The sequence below is a fragment of the Leucopleurus acutus genome (assembly GCF_964270905.1).
Source record: "Leucopleurus acutus genome assembly, chromosome: 8".
Taxonomy (NCBI): domain Eukaryota; kingdom Metazoa; phylum Chordata; class Mammalia; order Artiodactyla; family Delphinidae; genus Leucopleurus; species Leucopleurus acutus.
The window spans coordinates 11,993,303-12,011,418 of NC_139151.1; the positions used below are offsets into that span (position 1 = coordinate 11,993,303).

At 42.8% G+C, this 18,116-nt stretch overlaps 1 long non-coding RNA gene and 1 pseudogene across 2 annotated transcripts in view; both read right to left on the bottom strand.

The window, feature by feature from the left end:
• The window catches only part of LOC309965673, a 230,630-nt gene that overhangs the window by 80,920 nt on the left and 131,594 nt on the right, over nucleotides 1-18,116 (bottom strand). The window contains exon 2 of the long non-coding RNA XR_014326405.1: nucleotides 1,946-2,047. This is a non-coding gene — a long non-coding RNA (uncharacterized lncRNA). The remainder of the gene's footprint in view (nucleotides 1-1,945; nucleotides 2,048-18,116) is intronic.
• LOC309964936 (small nuclear ribonucleoprotein Sm D3-like) lies at nucleotides 16,547-16,912 on the bottom strand (annotated as a pseudogene). The gene has a single exon. The product of its transcript is annotated as a small nuclear ribonucleoprotein Sm D3-like (transcript).

Sequence of the window (18,116 nt, forward strand, 5' to 3'; positions counted from 1 at the left end):
AATCCCTTCTCCAGCCATGCTGGTGGATTTTACTTCCACTGAAGCACAAAGAAGACCTTTTAAAAGACCAGAACTGGAGCATGAGAACCCTGGTTAGGAGCTCAGACTCTGCCTGATTCCCAGTACTGCCTCTCACCAGCTAGGTGATCTTATAATTTGTTGAATTACAGGTTCCTGTCTGTAAAATGGGGATAATCCTACCAACCTCAAAGGAATATTTCCAGGTTTAAATGAGATCATAACACGAGCACTTCTGTAGCACCTGCTATATGCCAGACATCAATAAACATGATACTTATTAAGTAACTTGCCCAAGGTCACACAGCTAGAAAGTGGCCAAGTGGTGACTGGAACCCAGGAAGGCTGGTTCCAGTCTGTGTTCTTATCTACACACCTCTCAATACAATGCCCATAAATCACGCAGCCTGGTGCCTGGGATGTGATAATCATGTCATACATGTCAGCTATCATTTTATTATTTTTCTTGGCATAAGAAAAAAATGCTTATCCATAGAGACTGAGGGAGGAAAGAGGCTCTGGAATGCAATACCTGGAGCTCTGCGTGCCAGAAGAGCTGTTTGGGGAGAATTCAGAAAGAACTCAAAGAAATGTGACGTAGCTGCTTCCTGCAGCTGTGTCTGGCTCACACAAGTGTTCTTGGTCTAGCACCATCGTCTGTTCTGTTTTCTAAGACTGACTCAGAGCTCTAAGTCTCAATGGAGAATTGTACATGACCCTCACCTTCTCATTTTATACACGAGTAAATTGAAATCCAAGTTATATCATTTGATTATAGAAGCTTTGTAAATTGGCAACAAAACTAATACTTGAATGAAAGTCTCCTGATGCCCAGATAATGCCGTCTCCCAAACCTACAGCCGATACACATACCAGCTTTTCTAGATTTCAAAACGCCTTGCACTTTGTGTGCCTAAGTGCAGTCCTCTTGGCTAAATAAGCGATTTAATTATTGATTTGGTAAATACAATTATGACAATGATTCATCACAGGGAAGACAGTTACGCAACATCTCTCTCCATTTCCTTCTAATGGCCTACAGGGGTGGAGGCGTGGCGCTTAAATCAGAAGGTCCCTAATTACCTACCACAATCCTCTTGGTCTTCAATGGTCCTGAGGTTTGAGGACCTGTTTGCCCGTGCTGAGACCCAAAAGCTCACATCGAATTAGGTCGTTCAAGTGCTCCAGAGGGGACATGAAACACTGAAATTAGGGACCTCCTTCCACTCCCCACAAAAGATCCTTTGCCTTTAAGGACTCCTTTTAAAAGCCAGCAAGTGTTCTCTGATCCTTCTTAATAAAGTGCCCCGGCAGCAGCGCGCCCCTTCCTTGAGATCTGTGCAGTCTCATTAAATTTGATGTGTCACAGAGGGCTTGGTTCCGTGAAAGGGAGGCTATGGGAGAACTGGAGGCTGCCAGCTTTCCTAAGGAAACGTAATTCATTACGGCTTCTCAAAATGGACGCCCCTCTGGCTTCCTGCTCCATTGATTTTTTTCCCCCTTTGCAAGTAACAAGTGAAGGGCCAGCTCAGCCTGCAGATTTAACCCTTATTAACAGCCGTTTAAATTAGAGATGTGGTTTGGTGGAGAGACAGGAGCCTTCGTAGATCCCCACTCAAAGGAAACCGAGAAGAGATGATTAAGGGTGAAAGCACGCTAGGCCGCTGATGCGGCACCTACCCCCATCTGAGGAGAGTCTCGCACCGCTATTAAGTAGTTTACCCAAATAATGTGTGCCTACTTTTCCCCGATTAAATATTCATGACCCACTCCTTCCTCCCCCGTCCCTTTTGAAAGAGTAATGGAGGAAGGAGGATTTGCTGCTCTCCACGAAGTGACGAACAGGAGGACAATGGCAGACCACCAGCCTGCCTGACCACTGCCTCCTCAGCAGGACTGATTCAGAACATCGAGGATGATGACCTACCTGGCTGCAGGCTTCCCTGAGACCTCGGAGTGAAAAGACGGATGCTCTGGTGCTCCTGCGTGGCCGAACCTGAAGGAGACCCACCCGGTCTGGGAACAGATCCTGCAGAACAGAGAACAGATTCCTCATGCAAATGACGGCTTCACCTCAGTCTCTGGGGACCAGTGTGTGCAGGGGCCACACAAGCTAACCAGGGAGCAAAACGGCAAGGGCAAGGGCAGCGCTGTGATAAAGAGAGGGCGAAGACATCCAGGATGAGGCTGCCCATCCCAGCCTCTCTTCCCGTTTTACGTGCAGCCTCGTAATGCCTCAGATTCCTTAGGCCCCTAACCCTACGTGGTCTTAGGGGTGCCATCGTCATTGTTCCTCTGAATTTGTCCCTTAAGAGAAGAACATGGGGCATTATACCAGGTACAGCAGACAAAGCAAGACCTACCTGCCCACTGGGAAAATGAGCCATGGTAAAAGACCATCTTAGGGAAGGATGGGGACAATGTGTCCCTCAAGCAGTAAAGCCCACTCTGTTCATATTTCTGCTCCCCACTTCTCCTAACAACCCTCATCTTCACTCTAAACATAAAGAAAATAACCCCCAGAATCAGGGTCATATCCTTTGGAAAATGGATACACGTATAACAACACAGCTGTAAAAATGAAAAGCATCAAGGTGCCTCTCTCATGTTCATACTCTATAAACTTATTTTTCTGACTTGCAGCATCTAACTCAAGGAATCTAAAGAGAAACATTCTATGACAGAAACAAAATAAGACAGGCCCAAATAAGTCCGGGGCTGACAGCACTGACATTTACATATTACGTGAATGAGGATGTCAGCTCACTTCATTCTTATTTTACTTTCAACTGAAGTGTGTAGAAGAACTTTCGGGAGTCTAAATTTATCAGAGCAACTCATAGTGCACAAACTTTAGTACACCCTACTTTTGACTCTACAAAGAGTAATTCTTCCCCCCATCCCGCCCCCCGAGTCCCAAAATAGGACAGAAATATATAGAACACGTGGCAATGCCTCTCCACATCCTCCTCCATTCACCTTGGTGACTTTTAGGCAAGTTTTTCTGGGAGACTCAAAGTGTACACAGAGTTAGCTATAAATAGGGTTTTCTTCAAACTGTTTTGAAACAAAGTTTCAAAGTATTCACAGTGTCAGAGAGAGTTACTGCCAGCTTATGCTCACCATGGCGTGGGGAACATCAGAAATATAGGCTTTCCACGGTTTTTACTAATTGACACCATCAGGGAAGTGCACCAAGATGAAGCATTGGGAAAATAAACTATAAATTTCCAACGTATGTCCAGTCCAGGGGCAGATGAAGGGAGGCGCATGCTGTATGAACCGCCAAGAACTTTCAGGTTCAGAACAAGGGTCCAAGCAAGACGCAGTCTTGGCAAAAGCTTGTTCCTCTTCATTTCAAATTCGCAAGTATGTGCAGGGAAATGTAATCCCTGTTTGTTTTTTTTTCTGAGACACTTTCCCTTTCTAGAACATCCAAGCCCTGCTTTACAGGCACGTACCACATGAAAAAGGAGCTAGTCACATGGAGGAAACTTTCCTGCCAAGCAAGGAAGTTACACAGCGGTAAGAAGTTGTGTATTGTGAGGTGGGTACTTCAAGAGGTCTTCTGCTCATCTGCACCCTGCAGTCCCACAGTGAAATACTTCTCTGGCCCCTAAAAATGTACAGAATGATAAAGATAAAAGTGGGGGGCTTCCCTGGTGGGGCAGTGGTTGAGAATCTGCCTGCTAATGCAGGGGACACGGGGTCGCGCCCTGGTCTGGGAAGATCCCACATGCCGCGGAGCAACTAGGCCCGTGAGCCACAACTACTGAGCCTGCGCGTCTGGAGCCTGTGCTCTGCAACAAGGGAGGCCGCGACAGTGAGAGGCCCTCGCACTGCGATGAAGAGTGGCCCCCGCTTGCCACAACTAGAGAAAGCCCTCGCACAGAAATGAAGACCCAACACTGCCAAAACTAAAAATAAATAAATTAAAAGAAGCCTTTAAAAAGAAAAAAAAAGTGGGGACTAGGGAAGGAAGAAACAAACGGATTAAAAAGAAAAAAAAAAAAGAAAAAAAAAGTGGGGACTAGGGAAGGAAGAAACAAACGGATTAAAAAGAAAAAGAAAAAGAAAAAAAAAGTGGGGACTAGGGAAGGAAGAAACAAACAGATACTGCTGAGCACTTAGTATGACCCAGAAGTACTTAAGAAATTGACAGGTGTTGTTCATTTCATTTTTGCAACAACTTCTATGAGGTCAATTATCTTTTTCACTTAAAGATGAAATCCCTGAGGACCAGACGGGTTGGGTGGACTTCTCCAAGGTGGTAGGGGCTGAGGGAGGACTAGGGTCACAACGTATCTAACTTTGAAGCCACTCTGTTTCCACTCTACAATAGTGTCGCCAATGGCAAGGGTCTTCGGAAACCACAGAACCAAACACCATGGAAGTCACAAAACAGTGGAAACAAGAATCTTGATTCTTAGCTCAGTCTTATTTCTCATGATAGCAGAGTGTGTTTGCTTCAAAATGTTTGTTTGCTCCACTGAACTTCTAAAATGAGTCTAGCATTCTCCTGTTACAACACTTAACTCAGTGTCATATGCAGTCAGGCACAAGCCATACTATACAACAGTGATGACAGTAAAGGTGGACCGTATACATATTTACTTGTGCCCAGTATACTATAAAGATCCTAGGGTTAAAAAAAAAAATCCAGGGGCTTCCCTGGTGGCACAGTGGTTGAGAGTCCGCCTGCCGATGCAGGGGACGCGGGTTCGTGCCCAGGTCCGCGAAGATCCCACATGCCGCGGAGCAGTTGGGCTCGTGAGCCATGGCCGCTGAGCCTGCGCGTCCGGAGCCTGTGCTCTGCAGCGGGAGAGACTGCAACAGTGAGAGGCCCGCGTACCGCAAAAAAAAAAAAAAAAAAAAAAAAAAAATCCATACAGGCAATAGCCTCAGCCTGGCCTCCTAACCCCACTCACAATACCCTCCACCTACCTTCTACCCAATAACACTATTATCATTAGAAACTAAGAAGACATTGTCAAGGCAAAAACAGACATAAACAGATATTCACATAACACAACAGAGAAGTGGTCTGAATTCCCACAGTGAAGGTAGAACGCCTCGTCGGCAGCCTCCTTCCCTGATCACTAACACAAGTGCAAAACCTTTCCCTGGCCCCAAACTCGGTCTAACTTGTCTCCCTACTTCTAGTCTAAGCACAGAGCCCACCAACCTTATTCCCTTCCCCTGCTTTTCCTTTTAGTCACCCCCACCTACAGCTAAATCACTTTTTCATCCACGCCACGTATTCCATACCATCTTTTCAACAAGTCTCTTCTTTGGCGTCCTGTGGAATCCTGCTTAATGAGCAAACTCCCACATGGCTGCAAATCCTCACGCCAGCATTCTTTCCACCTCGCTGTCAAATGGAAATGTGGCTTTCCCTTAACTGGAACTAGCTCTCAAACCCCTTTCCCGAAGCTGCTTTCTCTTTCCTGACCGCAACTCAAAAAAGGTCACACTTGCTTTCAACCTACCTTGCAGAGCGTTGTCCTGCCGCCATCGCCCAAGAGCTCTTCTCCTTTGCAAGTCTTTTCCCTCACTCCTTAATGTACGCTTCTGACCTTTAATCTGGAGCACGTGCTCTCCAGGAGCACACTGAGCTTTTATTGATGACTGATGACCTAAGCCTCTCAGCATCTCAACCTCCTCAACATCAATGGCCTTCACCTCCTTTCTGTTTCTCACCACAAAGCAGTGGCTCTCAAAGCATAGGACCACTAGCATCAGCATCACCTGAAACGTGTTAGAAATGCAAATCTCAGGCCCTGCCTAGACCTGTAGAATCAGAGTTTTCAGGGGTGGGGCTGGCAATCTGTGCTTTAACAAGCCCTCCAGGTGATTCTGATGCACAAAAGTTTGAGAACCACTAATGCAGAGGAGGGCCCCACCATGGATCATGTATCAATTGGCGATTTTCAACTCTAAGACCTCTGCTTCACCAACTTGTCCTCATGTTTCCTATTCTCTCAGCCTTGTTAATCTAATATTTGCCATGGTCTGAAGATCTAAAGCCTCTTCTGGCCTCACCTTCACCCAGTCTGGATCCTGGTCAGCATTTCCATGATGCCTCTAAGCTTGCAATTGCTACTAAACTGGTTTCCCCTAAATTTGGCACAAGCTATGAAATTGTGCTGATTGAATCCAAGCTAGCTCTCTTATCTGGACCATCGATGCTGGTTTATAACCATAGTATTCATTTCTTTAGGATTGGTTAATTTGTTCTTTACAATATTTCTAAAATTTATCCACTTTCTTCAATACTGACATTTCCACCTTGTCTTCCACACTTTCAGCCACTTGGCTTGACTCTTACTTTACTTAAAAACAAAGGCACCCAATCAAGTTCCCTCCGTTTCTACCCACTGCTCTCCAAATCATCTCAAGAGCTGCTTCTCCCAAAGTAGAAGCGTCCTGCTCTCTTACGCTCTGAATCTTCTCCCTCATGACTCCACCAGAACCTCGCTCCTCAGGAATGCCAGTGGAATGTAGGGCCTCTAAGAAGGAAAGTTCAAGACCATGTCTTGCCAGAGGGCAGAGGAGGTTGTCAGTGATTAATAGTGTCTTATGCCAGAAATAGATCCAAGATAATGAAACTGAGGAAAGGTTGTTTTGTTTGGGCCATTACTAGATAACTGGTTTCAAAATTGCTGTTTTAGTAGAGAGGTGAGGACAGAAGACAGATTGCAGGAGGTTAAGAGAATGAAGTAAGGATGTAAGGGTGTGTATGGCCCACTATTAAGAGAAATTTAGCCATGCAGCAAAAAAAAATGAGAGTAGAAATGTAGCTAAAGAGACTGAGGACTCAGTGGACAGTCTTCTCTCCACCATTAGTGAGATCTGTGTTTGTTTTATGCAAAGGGAAAGCAGCCAGTAGAGAGGGACAGAATAAAGACACTGGAAGATGGGTTAATTAAAGGAGAAAAGTCCTGCAAGGGACACAAAAACATGGCGTAGACAGCAAAATTGGAAGGGTCTATTCATCAGGACTCTTGACTGCAAGTGACAGTATATCTTCATCAACTAACTTAGGCTAAAACAGAAATAGACTGGCTCACATGACCAGCAAGAGGAGTGTAACAGGATATAACTGTACCCAGAGGTTTGATGTTTCTGGGACCACTGTCTCACCTCTGCTGCACTGTATGTATCTTCCATACTCTCTCCCATGAAGACAAGCACAGACTACACCCATTCCACAGGCTGCTCCTGCTGTATATGTTCCCAACTTTTCCACCAGAAAATAGAGCATTTCTCCTCAGCTCTGGTCAAATACCATCAAGATGGATCGGGCCAGTCTGACTTTCATGCCCAGTCCTATGGTCAGGGAAAGAGGAAGAAGCCAGAGTATTCGGATACTCATGGGAAGCATATGCATGGAAGAAGAGGAACTCTTCACTCTCTCACAGAAGGTATGATGCCTTGACCAACAGACTGGGAAGAAATGAGGTACAGGAGAGACAGTGCCACTTAGCCAGGGTCAGCCCCAGATAGGAACAAAGGCACCTCTCTGACACTACGTTGGGTGTGAAGGTATATATGTGTGTGTGTATGTACATTATATATAATATATACATGTATAATGTATGTACATATATAATGCATATATGGGTGTATTTGTATACTTACATATACACATGCATACATATGTATAGTTATACAGTTGAAGAGGCGTGTCACAGGCCAGGTGCTCTGAAAGCAGATGCTGAGACAGTTTGGTTTGCAAGATGTTTATTGGGGATCCACACCTGTGAAAGGCAGGAAGAAGCTGTATTTGTCAGAGGACAATGTAGAACTGTAATGCGGACCTCCTTCAACCCAGAGGAGCGCTCTGGAGTGGGTGTTGCTAGTCAGAGTTGTCTTACGTCAATTAGAAATAGCTGGACCAGGGGACTTCCTTGGTGGTCCAGTGGTTAAGAATCCACCTTCCATTGCAGGGGACATGGGTTCGATCACTAGTCGGGGAACTAAGATCCCACATACTGTGGGGCAACTAAGCCTGTGCGCCACAACTACTGAGCCCTCGCACTCTAGAGCCCACGAGCCACAACTAGAGAGAAGCCTGCACGCCACAACTAGAGAAGGCCATGTGCCACAACAAAAGATCCCACATGCTGCAATGAAGATCCTGTGTGCCGCAACTAGGACCTGACACAGCCAAATAAATTTAATTAATTAATTAATTTAAAAAAAAAAGAAATACCTGGACCAAAGTGCCAGGGCCTTTATACACCTGTGTCGCTCACAGTCACTGGAGGTGGGCTGTCCCAGGGAAGGTATGATCTCAGGGGAGGTCATGCTCTCTATAGCTGAAGCAGAGTCAGAAGATGCTGACAGCTGAAAGCTGCTCTCTATATTTCCCAGAACAGGGCAGCGAGCCCTTCTTTAAAGAGGGATCTCGATGGTGCATCTCCATGTGTACCGTGCAAGAGTGGAAGAATAGAAGAGCTTTAGGGCAGTGAAACTACTCTGTATGATACTGCAGTGGAGGGTAGATTTCATTATACATTTCTTCAAACACATAGAACGTACAACACCAAGAGTGAACCCTAATGGTAACTATGGACTTTGCTTTTTTGTTTTTAATTTAGTTTTATTTATTTATTTTTATACATCAGGTTCTTTTTAGTTAACTCTTTTATACATATTATTGTATATCTGTCAACCAAAATCTCCCAGTTCATCCCACTACCACCCCTGCCCTGCTTTCCCCCCTTGGTGTCCATAGGTTTGTTCTCTACATCTGTGTTTCTATTTCTGCCTTGCAAACTGGTTCACCTGTACCATTTTTCTAGATTCCACATATATGTGTTTAATATACAATATTGGTTTTTCTCTTTCTGACTTACTTCACTCTGTATGAAAGTCTCTAGGTCCATCTACATCTCTGCAAATGATCCAATTTCATTCCTTTTTATGGCTGAGTAATATTCCATTGTGTATATATACCACATCTTCTTTATTCATTCGTCTGTCGATGGGCATTTAGGTTGCTTCCATGACCTGGCTATTGTAAATAGTGCTGCAATGAACAATGAGGTGAATGTGTCTTTTGATTTATGGTTTTCTCAGGGTATATGCCCAGTAGTGGGATTGCTGGGTCATATGGTAATTCTATTTTTAGTTTTTTAAGGAACCTCCGTACTGTTCTCCATAGTGGCTGTATCAATTTACATTCCCACGAACAGTGCAAGAGGGTTCCCTTTTCTCCACACCCTCTCCAGCATTTGCTGTTTGTAGATTTTTTGACTATGCCCATTCTAACCGATGTGAGGTGATACCTCATTATGACTCTTAGAGGAAAACATAAGAACGCTCTTTGACATAAATCACAGCAAGATCTTTTTTGGCCCACCTCCTAGAGTAATGGAAATAAAAACAAAAATAAACAAATGGGACCTAATGAAACTTAAAAGCTTTTGCACAGCAAAGGAAACTATAAACAAGACGAAAAGACAACCCTCAGAAAGGGAGAAAATATTTGCAAATGAATCAACAGACAACGGATTAATCTCCAAAATATAAAAACAGTTTATGCAGCTCAGTATTAAAGAAAAACAACCCAATCAAAAAATGGGGAGAAGACCTAAATAGACATTTCTCTAAAGAAGACATCCAGTGGCCAAGAGGCACATGAAAAGCTGCTCAACATCACTAATTATTAGAGAAATGCAAATCAAAACTACAAAGAGGTATCACCTCACACCAGTTAGAATGGGCATCATCAGAAAATCTACAAACAATAAACGCTGGAGAAGGTGTGGAGAAAAGGGAACCCTCTTGCACTGTAGGTGGGAATGTAAATTGATACAGCCACTATGGAGAACAGTATGGAGATTCCTTAAAAAACTACCTTATGATCCAGCAATCCCATCCCTGGGCATATATCCGGAGAAAACCATACTTCAAAAAGACACATGCACCACAATGTTCATTGCAGCACTATTTACAATAGCCGGGACATGGAAGCAACCTAAATGTCCATCGACAGAGGAATGGGTAAAGAAGACGTGGTACAATGGAATATTAGCCTTAAAAAAGAATGAAATAATGCCATGTGCAGCAACATGGATAGACCTAGAGATTGTCATACTGAGTGAAGTCAGACAGAGAAAGACAAATATCACATCGCTTATATGCGGAATCTAAAAAATGGGTACAAATGAACTTATCTACAAAACAGAAATAGAGTCACAGAGGTAGAAAACAAATTTATGGTTACCAGGAGGAAAGGGTGGGTGGGGGAGGGATAAATTAGGAGATTGGGATTGACATATTCACACTACTATATATAAAATAGATAACTAACAAGGACCTACTGTATAGCACAGGGAACTCTACTCAGTACTTGGTAATGACCTATATGGAAAAGAATGTAAAAAAGAGTGGACATATGTATGTGTATAACTGGTTTACTTTGCTGTAAACCTGAAACTAACACTACATTGTAAACCGACTATACTCCAATAAAAATTAAAAAAGAAAAAGCTGCTCGGCGGCTCTGCCTGAGCGTGTGCAAGAGTAGAAAGAGAAAATGAAATTAACTAAGTTCACTTACGAGAAGTTGAAACTTAGGGACAATATGGTCTGCTGCACCATCCATGGGATTGAATTATGTGTCCACTGCCATTAAGAATGAAGGGTTTATCATTTCCTAATTACTTAAACACATTATACAAGAAATGTGTGTAAGCACCCTGTTTGATTCCTAGACAGGCCTCTGAAATATACCATGTTCAGAAGAATTTTAAATAATTTTTTAATGGTCCAGGCCCTATACAGATCACATAGAAAACCTGACCTCTGACCACTGTTGTAAATCAAAAATGATTAATTTAACCTTTCTCTCCTTCTATGTAATGATCCATGGCGGATATGGTTCTGACCACTCCTGTTCTGAGCACTTGTTAGCTCTACTCAGTCAGTAAACATTTACTGAATACCCCACTATGTGCTACATGTTAGGCTGGGCCCAGTAGAAACAATGGTTATTAACACGATGTCGCTTATCTTCAAGTAAACCTCGGTTTTGTATGTGAGATAGACCCATCATCGGTAATCACAATAAAGGGTGCCAAGTAGTAAGATTATGTTCGTAGTATGCGTTCAACTAGTCAGTCATATCATACTACTATATCAGGAGAGATGGAAGAGAAGGTACATTAATTGAGTGCCTACTGTTTGCTCTCTATTTTATATAGGTCATCTCATTTACTCTTCACAAGAGTTCTACACAGTAGATATCACTTGCCCCACGCTCTATGGCTCAAGGAAGAAAGTCACTTACCCAGGGCTAGGTGTTTAAAAAGCCTGGACCAGGATCTCTCTCTCCAAAGCCCAGCTATTTTCCCAATAACCTGAAGCCTCCTGGGGTGCTACATTTATTTGTATATGTCTGTCTATTTGTATATGTCTGTCTATTTGTATATGTCTGGGGGAATCTTACCTACCTCATTATTTTCCTCCTATGCCAAAGTATACTGATTAGTTGGTCAACAAATATGCATTTCATAACCAAAATGTAGTACAAGTTTCACAAAACGATGTTCCCTAGAAGAACATAATTAGCATTGAGTTATTATTTGTAAGAAAAAAAATGAGTGAAAGAGAGACTGTATGAATGAATCAATGAAGGCATGAATGAAGGCTGAACTTGCTTTTGGCCCAGGGCACGTGCGTTTGCTGGTCCCTGGTTGGGGACTGTCTTCCCCCACATTTTTACATGACTTGCTTCCTCAACACTCTCTTCAGTTCCCAGCTCAAGTGTCACCTTATCGGCACCACCTTCACTGGCCACCCTATGTAAATAGCAACTACCCCTCCAGCTGTCACCTCCACCTCCTGACCTGCTCCAGTTTTTTCCACAGCACTTTGCCACCCCCTGACATACAGTATATTTGCCAGTTCATTCATCCTGTCCCTCCACGGGAACCCGCACCCCACGTGAGCAGAAGCCTGTTCTGCCCTGTATGCTGCTGCAGCCCCAGTGTTGTAAGTGCTCAATTAATATCTGTTCCAGGAATGAACTGGACTGTTAAACACAGTCATAGAGATCAAATTCCTTCCTTACCTTTTCTCTTGTTTTGCCTGGAAAAATTAAATAATTTTATCAACGCTTTAAACAGTGCTGTGTTCCAAAAGTATCATCTTTCTGTGAAAAAGCTCTGAGGTTGTCTTTTCTTTTATGTCTTTTTCATGTGCGCAGAGGATGGGGTTTTGTTGGGATATGTCACTGCTTTTTCCCATCTGCAGAGTTGGAGATAAAACAGCGTGTCCAATCTCTCCTCAGTGAGCTGAAAGGTTAAAAGAAGTGCTTTCTACCCCCTAAGAGGAAGGTGTTTTGACTCTCTCCACTTCTACTTTCCTCCTCATGACTCGATTTTGGTGGTGGTTTGGAAGTTAAGTGAAAGATTGTTTTAGCCACTATAATACTGGAAGAGCGAAAAGAAACTCTGAAAGTTAATATTTACTAGCAGGACAAAAGAGTTGCAAACAGCTCAACTGGAGTTTTCCGTGTCTCCTGCAGATAACTCACAATCAAAATTCTTTCACTGTAAAGGAGGGCCCTTCACTATCTTATACAGGCTCTTTTTTTGTCTTAGATAATTAGAGAAAGTACTCGTTTCAAGATAGCACTGAAACATAATACCGTAATAATATTCATTGCAATGGAATTTTACCTTTATGATAATATTATCTAGTGGCAACCAATCTCATTCCCCAATTCTCTGTGTCTCTAATTACTTGGAGAAACATTCTAACATTGTGATATTTAAGGGTAGGTCCTATGTGACTAGGGTGTTAACAGACTTTAATGCAGAACCTTTGGGATTAAAATAAACGATGAGCTACTGAGGGCACACTCAAAGCTGAAATAGTAATAATACTTTATATGACACTCCACTTTTCTCACTTTTTCGTCACCACCGTCTCTGCATTAGAAAAAAGTCAGAATGGGAAATTTTCCCCAAATTACAGGAGAGATTCCAAGATCAATAACATCTTACATTCACACAGCTAGAGAAGATATGGCCAAGACTCGAGCCCGGGTCTTTGGGCTCCTATGACCTCCTCAACTGGCTCTCAACAGCCCAGAAAAATGGAAACCGTGCCATGCGCTATAGGCTCTCCCCTTCAGGATCTAATTTCTGGATCTCCAAGTCAATAACATATCACAGTTTGGACCGTACTGAAAAAAGGAAGAATTTGTGGAGACAATTCAAGATGAGAGCAAAACTGGCAACTGTGACCCAGCCCAGGCCTGTGACTTCGGGGGAGAAAGCCCTGAATCACATACTGAACAGAGGGAAGAAGTCCCCAGATGAGCTAGCTGCCAGAGCAGGCTGATTTGGGGTCCGGCCAAGCATTTACTCTGAAACCCTCATGGATTATTCAGTAGTAAATCATTGTTTCTCTTCTTAAATTCTTTCTCCGCAAAGAGGAGTTATTTCCTTTATGATTAATAGTTCCCCGAAACTATTCATGTGGGTGCATTTCTTTATCGCCTCTCTCTCCCTGCCCCGCTCCTCCCCCCTTTCCACATCCCACCTCCCTCTTTTCCCCTATTTCGCTCTTTTTTATCACAGCTTTTAAATCCTCATTCTTGCCTGGGATATTACTTTTTATTACTGCGTTAAAAATTACCACAAAGTTGGCATCTTAAAACAACACAAATTTATCATCTCGAAGCTTCTACATGTCTGAAGACTGGGCAGAGCATAAATTCTCTGCGCAGGGTCTCATTGGGCTGAAATCAAGGTGCCAGCTAGGGCTTCAGTTCTCATCTGAGTCCTCTTCTAAGATCACTGTTTTTTTGGAAGAATCTGTGTCCTTGAGGCCATTGGACGGAGATGCCCCTTTTCCTGCTACCTGTCAGCCCAGAACTGCTTTCCCTGGCAGTTCCTTGTCATCTGCCCCCACTGTCCATTCACAACACAGTGTTTGCTTCCTTCCAGAGCAGCTGGAGTCTGTCTTTCTGACCTCCTCTTGTACAACCAGCTGGAGAAAGCTCTTTGCTTTTTAAAGGACCAATGTGATTAGGTCAGGTCATCCACTGTGCCATGTAGCATAACCTAGTCACTGAAGTAAAGTCCATCAGAGTCCTAGTCCCAGCACCGATGCAGGGCATGCGTACAAGGAGCATGGGAAGTCTTGGGGACCATCTTAGAATTGTGCCTACCGTATTTAGCTTCGTACTCCATCTGTGTAGCATGTTGTACACATCAAAATGTTTTCTTTTTCTTTCCAGGACACGATTCTGCCCTCCTATTTGAACCACTCTTCATTCGTCCTCTGAGAAGCCAGTTTCTTGAATCTCCCCTTTCTCCTTCCACTCTTCCCAAGCTTAGAGGGTATGATATTGTATTACTTATATTACTTCTCTCTCCTCCATAGGTCTTAAAACCGTGTCTTACCAGCGAAGATGTTCATTATATGTTTGCGGGATGAGATTGGATTGGTTCGAATCATTGCATGTCTTTGAGAAATTAGGCATTTAGCTAGCAGACTATTTTTTTTTTTACATCTTTATTGGAGTATAATTGCTTTACAATGGTGTGTTAGTTTCTGCTGTATAACAAAGTGAATCAGCTATACATATACATATATCCCCATATAGACTGCTTTATTGCACTTCTAGGCCTCAAGGACCGAGCAACAGTCATCTGAACCTCTGGCAGTCAGCTCGCTGGACTGACACTGCGGTTACCTGTCTAGGTTGCTAGGAGAGAGCTCCCAACCAACTGACGATTCTAGGATTTCATCGAATGCAAGGGGCGGTCAAGAATGCTCAGGGGGAAAAAGGCCTCTTTATAAAGAGTGCATTAAACTCTCTACCTCTTTTCCATTTCATGCTCACTCATTGTATTTTTTTTAATGTACTTTAAAAATCTTTTTGAAAGCAACGTCTTTTCTATTCAAGTGGAATAATATGATTCACCCTGCACTGCCCATGGTCCCTACTGTGCTTCCAGGGGATACAGCAAAGGGCTACTTTCCTTTACAGCCTTTGATTTGTTCCTTCTACATCCTGTAATTTCCATCCACACCCAACAGCCAAGTGCTGTGTGGGGCTAATTAAACACTATAATTATCCATGAGTTATGGCCCAGAAGCAGAGAGAAAATCTAACACATGTCTGATTGTAATATCAGGTAAATACTCAAGATATGTGACTGGTGAAATGCAAAATATTCTGTTCATTTAATATTCATGATGAATAGTGAATTAGTCTAATCACATTAGCTATTCTATTCATTTATTAGGTGAGAGTGATTAGATGTGAATAGCTGTGGAAAAAAACCCTCTCGAGTTGCAAAAATTAGACTTCTATAGTTTTATTATGTTTATTTTCAACTGAGGGTAATTGTCTATAGATTTCTCTGAGACTAGTCTACACCCCTCCCTTATCTTTGCCCCTTGAAAAACTGAGTGCAGATTACAAGGGTAGAGAGAGCAGATGAGACAATGCAGATCTGGCATACAAATGCTCACATAGATTGTACAAACATCTGAAAATACTGCATATCAACATTGCACTTGCAAGGATATAACCATACTATTTTTTCTTTTATTTTTTTATTGTGGTATAATTTACATACAATAAAATGCATAAATCTTGCCACTATGGAAAACAGTATGGAGGTTGCTCAAACAGCAAAAATAGAACCACCATGTGATCCAGCAAATCCACTCCTGGGTGTATATATATCCAAATAAAATGAAAACACTAATTCGAAAAGATATGTGCACCCCAGTGTCCACAGAAGCATTATTTATAAGAGCTAAGATACGGAAGCAACTTAAGTGTCCTCAACAGATGAATGGATAAAGAAGATGTAAAAAAAAAAAAACAGAAATGAGAAGAAAACCAAAAAAAGAGGTGATATATGTATACATATAGCTGATTCACTTTGTTGTACAATATAAACTAACACAATATTGTAAAGCAACTATACCCCAATAAAAATTTTTAAAAAAAGAAACTAGAAAAAAAATACACACACGCACACAATGGAATGTTACTCAGCCATTAAAAAAATGAAATTCTGCCAGTTGCAACAATATGGATGGACCTAGAGGGTATTGAGCTTAGTGAAATAAGTCAGACAGAGAAAGACAAATAGTGTCTGTTATCACTTATATGTGGAATCTAAAAAATAAGACAAACAAATATAACAAGACAGAAACAGACTCACAGTTACAGAAAACAAACTAGTGGTTACCAGTGGGGAGAGGGAAGGGGGAGGGACAAGATAGGGGCGGGAATTAAGAGATGCAAACTACCATGTATAAACTAAATAAGCAACAAGGATATATTGTACAGCACAGGGAAATATACTTGTTTTTTATTCTCAAGAAGAAAAAAACCCACTATATTTATTTAGTTTAACATTTACCCAGATCTAAAGAAAAAGATTTCAAAAGATAACTTAGGACGTATACCTACGCATGCACCCCCTGACCCAGGTAACCTAAAAGAAAAAAATAAGGGCAAAGTTCTGTCCAACAGATAAATTTATCTTCGCTTCTGGAAGATGTTTCCACGTCCTCCCCCTCTTGCGGCCTCTTGGGCCTTCAGAATAGCAGCCTTTCCCCGACCGGCCCTGAGCCTTGGGTTTATTTTTCATGCTCTTTAACATGGGTGCGTCTTTCAGCATGTCAGGCAAAATCAGAAAGCAGATCTTGCTGCCATGGATGTACACCTGCTCCAGCTGTGCCACTCGGCCATCTCTGTACGTGACTGTGATGTCGGACATCCAGCAGTTCATGTTGTCCTCGGCTTCAATGAGCTTCCCTCGATACACCTCACCAGTGTTCATCTCCCATGTCACGATGTGACCCTCAGCCTCATGTAGGACTTTAATCGCATGCCAACAGACATCTCGGCAGGAAGAGAGTTCGGCTCTGGTCTCCTCTTCCTTTCTGGTGGGGAGGTGACTCTCGCGACTGTGAAGGCGTGAGGCAAGTGAATGGCGGGTCCTGCCTAGACATTATTTTGCACTAACTTTAAATGGAGTATAATCTATAAACATATTGAATCACTGGGTTGTACACCTGAAACTAATATGATATTATAAATCAACTATATTCAATAAAAAAATAAAACTTAAGTGTACAGCTCAATGAATTTTTACCTAAATAGATGCCCATATAAGATATAGTTCAAGATCGACATTTCCTAGAAATGTTCCCTTGTTCCCCTTCTCAGCCAATACCCACCGCCTCCCCAGAGGTAACGACTATTCTTCTATCTCCATACACTGGGTTAGCCAGTTCCTAACTTCATCCAAATGGAATCATATAGTCCCATAATACTTTGTAAAGAACTGTATGTATAAAGTCATTTTAATAGAGAAAAGCAAAACAAAGGGGAAAATCTATTATCCCACCACCACCACCACCAAAAGTGAAAAAAAGAAAACCTTCAAGATTAAAACAATTGATATATACATATCATTAAATATTTCAGACACAACAGAAAACGATTTGGGAAAGCCTTCACTTTTCAAGAGTTGTTTATTACTAAGCAAACCCTGCTGGATCTTCCCCATTGGTTCCTTCAGATCCCCCCTCCATCCCTCTGCAGCCTTCTCTGGGCCCCTGGAGGCTGGCCTTTGTGGGCTACATCAATGACTCCTGGCTACCTTGTGTCTACTTGGGAACTGAAAAGGATAGCACTAGCCATAGATGGGAGGGCAGCAGTGAGTTAGGCGGGCATGTTCATTCCCCTGACTCTCCCTGCTTCACCTCAGGCAACCTCTCCTAAAGCCAGCTGCTCTCCCCAAGAGTAGGAATGGCCTTTCCCCTGGACTCTTAGGCCACGCTGGTTACACTTCCCAGCTTGGGCTTGCCCCTGATTGCTTCAGCACCTCTGGCTTGCTTTCCTTCATCCTTCCCATGCCTTTGCAAATAACCCCTTCATTAAACTCTACTCCATTTGAATGTGCTGTCTTCTGCCACTGACTACCATCCACATTGTTTTTTTTGTTTTTTTTTTGCGGTACGCGGGCCTCTCACTGTTGTGGCCTCTCCCATTGTGGAGCACAGGCTCCAGACGTGCAGACTCAGCGGCCATGGCTCACGGG